This window comes from Juglans microcarpa x Juglans regia, chromosome 2S (assembly GCF_004785595.1).
Source record: "Juglans microcarpa x Juglans regia isolate MS1-56 chromosome 2S, Jm3101_v1.0, whole genome shotgun sequence".
Lineage (NCBI taxonomy): Eukaryota > Viridiplantae > Streptophyta > Magnoliopsida > Fagales > Juglandaceae > Juglans > Juglans microcarpa x Juglans regia.
Window position 1 is genome coordinate 8976132 of NC_054597.1, and position 7920 is coordinate 8984051.

The following is a 7920-nucleotide window of genomic DNA, read 5'->3' on the forward strand; positions in this document are numbered from 1 at the left end:
CGATTATCTATTAAGGCAGTCAATATGTTACTTGAGTTGTTTAAAGAGGCATTGCCGACAAACAATACTTTACCTCGTAACTTCTATGAAGCAAAAAAGTTGAAACGAGGACTCGGATTTGATTACAACGTAATACATGCATGTAAGAATGACTGCATATTATTTTGGCGAGAGAATGAGCAGTTGAACGAGTGTCCTATATGCCACGAGTCAAGATGGACATCGGACAAGGCAAATGTTCCACAAAAGGTCATACGCCACTTTCCATTGATACCTAGATTACAACGATTATTTATGTCACGCGCAACGGCTGTAGATATGACATGGCACTCATCAAACAGAGTAAGGAACGATAATATTTTGTCACATCCTGCTGACTCCCAGGTGTGGAAGGAATTTGATCAAGAACACCCATGGTTTGCTGAAGAACCGCGTAACGTAAGACTTGGGTTGGCAACAGATGGATTTAATCCTTTTGGGAACATGAGTACTAGTCATAGTACTTGGCCAGTTGTACTTATGCCGTATAATCTACCACTGTGGAAGTGTATGAAAGATCCATACTTCATGATGAGTTTGCTCATCCCAGGTCCGAGGTCACTGGAAAATGATATAGACATACACTTACAGCCATTGATTGCAGAATTGAAAGATTTGTGGGAGAATGGGGTTGTCACATTTGATTCGTCAACAGACAAGTCGTTCAAGATGCATGCTGCGGTGTTGTGGACAATAAATGATTTTCCAGCTTATGGGAATTTGTCAGGTTGGAGTACTAAGGAGAAAATGGCATGTCCAACTTGTAACAAATATACCAAATCTGAATGGCTTACGTACGGGAGGAAATTATGTTTCATGGGTCATCGTCGATTTTTACCTGGTGACCATAGATGGCGTGGAAATTCTAGAATGTTTGATGGAATTGTTGAATGGGGCCAACCTCCACCATATTTGTCTGGCGAAGATGTACTTGCACAATTTATAAATGTTGGTTGTAATGAATTTGGTAAAAACAACGAAAGAGAAAACGAGCTACGAATGAGTTGAATTGGACAAAGAAGAGTATATTTTTCGAACTCCCGTACTGGTCGAAGTTAAAATTGCGACATAGCCTTGATGTTATGCATATTGAAAAAAATATTTGCGAATCCGTATTGGGAACATTGATGTCAATTGAAGGATAAACAAAGGATACAATAAACTCAAGGAAGGATTTGAAGCGGTTGGGAATAAGACGGGAAATGCAGTTGCAAGAAAATGGTTCGTCTGTCTACATGCCGATTGGGTGGTATACATTGTCAAGGAATGAAAGGGTTACATTTTGTGAGTGGCTAATGAAGATCAAATTACCGGACGGTTATGCCTCGAATCTAACAAGGTGTGTGAGAACAAATGATTGAAAAATAACTGGATTAAAAAGTCATGATTGTCATGTTTTCTTACAGCATATCTTGCCTATTGGTATCCGTGGGTACTTGACCAGAGATGTGCGTGTGGCTTTGACTGAGTTGGGTGCATTTTTTAAAGACTTATGTGCTAGGACGTTGAATGTAGAAGCTTTGGATCGAATGGAATGAGAAATTGTCATAATATTGTGTAAGCTAGAAAATATTTATCCACCGTCATTCTTCGATGTCATGGTTCACCTAGCCGTTCATTTGCCACGTAAGGCTCGACTTGCAGGACCAGTTCAATATAGATGGATGTATCCCATTGAACAATTTCTTGGAAAGTTGAAACGTACAGTGGGTAACAAGGCCCGTCCAGAAGGATCAATTGCAGAAGCATATATTGACGATGAGTGGCATACCTTCTGTTCCAAATATTTCCATGGAGTTGACACTCGGTTTGATCGGCCAGAAAGAAACTTTGACGTTGACCGAGCAAGACAACAGAATATATTTTCTGTGTTTTCCCAACAAGTTCGTCCAATTGGTGCAGTGCGTGGTTATGACTTGTGTGGAAGAGAGTTCGAGAAAGCTCAGTGGTACGTGCTAAACAATTGCCCTGAGATAGAGAACTACTTGAAGTAAGTTATAACTTTTTCTTAATTTAAATTGCCTCATTAATTTTAAAAAAATACAAAATATAAAATATTTGTAGTAATCATCAATTTCAGTGATCATATTAACGTGCTCAAGGAACTATGAGTAAATGATATAAACCAAAAACATGAAGAGGAGTTCCCGAGATGGTTTGAAGAACGGGTAATGAAATTACATATGCGTTACTCAATAACAAATGAAAAATTATTAATTTCAACTTTGATATAGTATACGCTTTACTCAATATGTAGGTTGTACAATTGCATGCGAATAATCCAAATGATATATCTGATGAACTGTATGCATTGGCGCGTGGCCCATCGAGACGCGCTGCTCGATTTTCTGCATGTATTTCTCAGGGAAGTAGGTATCACACACTGGATCGAGATTGTTATAGGAAAACCCAAAATAGTGGTGTCCTAGTCGAAGGAAGTCATGATGGAGAAAATATTGATTTCTATGGGGTTATTGTCGATATAATTGGAATGAAATATTTGGGAGAGCTTGCGGTGTATCTGTTTAAGTGTGATTGGTGGGATTTAAGCAATCCTCGTACTGGAGTCCGTGATGATGAATATTTTTTGAGTGTTAATACATCAAAAAAATGGTATGAAGATGATCCTTTTATTTTGGCTTCTCAAGCATCTCAAGTATTCTACTTAGATGACCCGAAGTTAGGAAATCAATGGCGAGTAGTTCAAAAATATTCTCCAAGAAATATATATGATGTTATCCCTCAGGCGGAAGGACAAGATGAAGAAGAATATGACTCTTCTACTCAAGAAGCATACCAAGAGAGTCAACCCGCCTTAAATTTGTTTGTGGATTTGAGCCAGTATGAGATGATTCCATTAAATAGAGAAGATATTGAGACTGAAATTGTTGATGCAACAGTTGAGGAAAATGTTGAATCATCTGAAGTATCTACAGATGATGAGAGTGAATTGTCAAATGAAACTGATACAGATTCTGATTGACCAATTATGTGTTAATATTACACTTGATGACAAATATTTTACTTATTGAATGTATCAGTAGTTTGAAATTATGACTCCAAAGAGGAAGGAAGTTCGCAACCCATCTCCACCTGTTCCTAGCTCTCCTTCATTGTCACCATTAGAGATTGATTTTACAGAACAAGGTAAAAATTTAATACTCATAAAAGTTATTAATTAAGGTCCTATAATAGAGATATAAATGAAATTGATTACAATGTTATATTTTATAGAATCTACAGTACAATCTCGTCAAGGTCGAGGCACCACTAGAGGGGTGACGTTGGAAAAATATCGGAAGGTGGGTAAGATCAAGGTTAACATTCCTGACGAACATACTGGGGGCGAAGGACAACCAGCAGCTTGGCTTGCATCACATGTGGGTGCTCTTACACGAACTTACGCACCTTTGGCAACGACTTCATGGAAGAAAGTCCCCCAAGATGTTAAAGAGCTTATCAAGAAGCGTTGTTTGGTAATGTTTAAAACATTGATTTAGTAGAATAAATTTCTATATTTTACTTAAATTTAGAATATTATAAATGATAATGTGTTTGTGACTATTTTTTTAAGAATGATTTCGAATTAAATTTTAGTCGGAGAGAGGAGCGTAAGACTGTGGAAGAGCTTATGGGTAATGCATTCCGTAAATATAAGGCGAGGTGTCATGAGTATTATAATAAGTTTGAGAAGAAGGAAGATGCACGCCAACATCCTTTCCAGGATGTCCGACCTTCTGAGTGAGAAAAACTTTGTGACATGTTTGAGGATCCATTATATCAGGTATAATGAAATTTAATTATTTTACTTGTCCTATCTGGCATTTCGCTTCATCATATTTTCAATTTCTTTGCAGGAGCGAAGTTCTATAAACAAAACAAATAGATCAAAATTGAAGATTAATCATCATGCAGGTTCAAGATCTTTCCATCGCCTTTCTAAGAAATTGGTATTGCTTTTTTTTATTGGATATAGTTAATTATTTGGATGAATCATAATGACTTTATATCTTAACACATTTATTGTAGCAAGATTCAGATACTAATTATGATCTGACAAAATTATATGCTGCATCGCACACTGATCGTAATGGAGAGTGGACTCATCCTGATGCCCATGAAAATTATGTAAGTTTTATAACCTGTTTTAATTTAATATATTAGAATATTTATGACGATATTAATTCTTTATCTTATATATGGCTAGGATAAAATGATTGTCCTACGTGCTGAATCTGCGTCAGATCAAAATTTCTCAACAAGTAATATTGAGATTTTTACATAAGTCCTGGGTCAACGTTCAAGATATTTGAGGGGTTTGGGTCGTTGTGTAAAGCCTGGTCCCTCTTCCTCTTCTTCTGGGAATGCATCTATGACTTCTATAGCGCTAGAGAATGCGAATTCCAGAATCGAAGAATTGACTGCAAGACAGCATGAGTTAGAGGCTCAATTGGCAAAACAAGCAAATATGGAGATGCGCCTCAAACAACATGAAGAACAACAAGAAGAGTTCAGAAGACAGATGCAACTCCAAATGCAGCAGCTTATGCAACAGTACAGGCCTCCAAGTAACTGATGGATTTTGGGATTATCTATTTATGTACGAACAATGCCCGTCTCGACTGTTATTTATTTAGTTTGCGCTTATTTTAACACTTTTGTGAGTGTTAAACAGTTTCTAATGTATTTTTTCAAATAGTATGAATGTCTATTTAGTTTTCTATTATTGATTTAAATTAAAGAGATATCGTTCGAACGAACGTAAAACGTTCGAACTCTATGTAACGACAATAGTGTTCGAACGTAAACGTAATGTTCGAACGAAATTTATGTTCGTAGAGTTCGAACGATCACACAACGTTCGAACGTAAATAATTTCAGTCGTGTTCGAACATAGCCTATACCGTTCGAACCCATATACCGTTCGACCTGACCATTTAACGTTCGAACACAAAGACAATTCATAACGTTCGAACGAATTCATGTGTGTTCGAACATATTTCGAAATCGTTCAAACACGTCACTACTGTTCGAACTTAAAATTTTTTCCGTTCGAACCATTTTCTAGGACGAATTTAAACCGTGACAAAAAAATTTTCGTTCGAACGTGTTCGAACGGTTTCCTTCAATTTCGTCCCAAAAGAAATTTTTTGGGACGAAATGGTGATTTTCGTCCCAAAATACCTTTTGGCACAGTGATATTGGAACGACTTTGGAACGAATTTTTTTCGTCCCAAAAATTTTTTTGGGATGAAATTGGGGTCTTTTGGGACGAAAATTTTCATCCCAAAAGACCCTTTCTGTTGTAGTGACGGTACGTACCTTTTTTTTTTTTGCTAAATTATCAGTATTAATAGTTAAATTTGGCATTATATTAGTCGCACGTGACTGTTGATTTGGTTCATGTAGAAATAGATTCAGTATTACTGGGCGCTGTTAATTAGTTTCATAAGAAGAGCAATCCTCCTTGGCAATATATACTTTTTGATGATCTACGCGGTGACGATCGAGTCTATATTTGCATGCAGTTGGAACTTCAACACATACATGGAGAATTAAGCAGCAAATTGTCTTGCTGATGCATGGGCTAGCAAACTATATATGGAGCAGTAGAAAATGAGCGAGGTTTCATATAGTGTATGGGCTAGCAAATTGTCTTGCTGATGCATGGGCTAGCAAACTATAGTGTATTTTTTATATGTTTATCAACTTCCCAAAAAAAAAAAAAAAAACTTCCCAAAAAGTTGCTAATTGGGATACTCTGTCAAATGCAATATTTGGTAAATGAATAAAATTGATCAGGTATCCTCTTCTTCAGGAAGGAATTAAAAAAAAAAAAAAAAAGCACACACGATATTACACTTCTGACATATGTGAAATTCTTTATATATAAGGCCAAATTGTTAATGTATGTGATATATATACAATAATATCATAAGTTTTGTTATGTAAAAGCAAGTTTACGTACCAATCTGTGTATTAATATTGTTGATTTTATATTCTAAATTTAAATTAGTATTATTTTTAATAAAATCTACTTTCTGACTAATCATATTGAATTAATGTGCGTATTAAAATGCAGAATTATTTACAATTAGATTGTTTCCAATATCTTAATATGAGTTCTTCTGCTTGGGAGTCAGTAATTGTGCAAAGCCTGATCTTATTGACACGACAAGACTTTATTGGTAAGAAATTTTAATTTTAAACTTTTCTAGCAAATTAAGTATTGTCATGTTAATAAAATGGAGGGTCTATTTTGTACACTGACTTCCAATTAATAGAATTTTTCATCAGAATATATTACCCCACGACAGGAGACTTTGCTTGGGCCATGATACAAGTGAAACCATGTTATGCTAGACTAGGTATATATGCTGATTTCCTTCCTCTAGGTTTGTTTTCAGAAACTATCTCATTTTATCTTATTATTACAATTTTTCTATACTTCAATACAAAATATAAAAAATATTCAACTTTTTCAAATTTTAGAATAAAAATAATATTAAAAAATTAAATTTTAATAATATTTTATTTAACTTTAATCTCATCTCATCTATATAACCAAACGAGAGCTATAGGGACACCTTGTGGGAGGAAACGTCTATTTAGTTTATTGAATAAAGTCCAATTTTGAAATTTGTCATGATTTTTCAGAAATGTCATTATCCTTGACTTTAAAGCTGCGAGTCTTGTGGAAATCCTAATTTGGTAACTCATAGAATATATGTAATGATAATATTTATTATATTCTTCTTACCTATATATATATATATATATATATATATATCAACGGAAAAAAAAAAAACAAAGTGACGAACGATACATGATCCATGTTATCTCTCAAAGAACCTAATAATTAATCTGATAAATTTTTTAATTAATTGTACATGTTACTGTACACGCAAGTGATCATCCTTTCGTGGGGGAAATCATATCAAGTCACTATTTTCAACTTTATTAACCCCACTGATCTTATACATAAAGTCCAAGATAAATATTTTTTAAAAAACGTTATAAAATTCATCTCTTGGTAGTTATTTTTTAATCAGGACAACGATACCAGCCACGTGGATGGCCATCATGCGGACGTGGAACTTACTAGGAAGGTCCCAATACATCACATCACCAACTGTTTCAGTTGGGAATGGCTCGAGTGATATCCCAAAGCAAAAAAGCAAAAAGGTTAGGCTTTATCTCGAAATCCAACTTCATGCATATATCTTTATACCTTTTTCCCCCCTCAAGTGATTGTCAAACTCGGATATCCAATGCCAAATGAAGATAAAAAGAAGAACAACACATGGAAAGCTTGGAGACTCCTCGATCGATACGTGAAAAAAGAATAATAATAAAAATTAACGATCATATTTAGATCAGACCCCAGCATCGACACGATGATAATAATTTTATGCCAATCGACGAAAAAATGGACAGATATGCGGACTAGGAATTGCTAGCTAATAGCTATATGACAAGACGTATTACTAAGATCATGCATAAGTACTGGCAAATTAAAATTAAGCAAAATAAGTTAAGAATTATTATGTTTGGAGGGATAAGAACTAGAACGTAAACTTTGAAGGCTGCGTATATATATTTTAAGCACCAAAAGATAATGTCTTAGATTAATTAAAGTATAATTGCAAGTATATATGCTACGTACTAAAGTAGGATTCAGATCATCACGAACAAAAATATATAATATATCATGCCCATTAACATTTAGTATGTTATTTTCTTTGACAAAAATGAGATATTTTTATACGAAAATTTCTTTCAAAATAAGAACTTCTATTGTAAATTATAAATGAGAAATAAGTTTTACAGTTTTAGAATATGCAAGTCTTACGTATTTTTTTTAAAATTTGATAAATATAA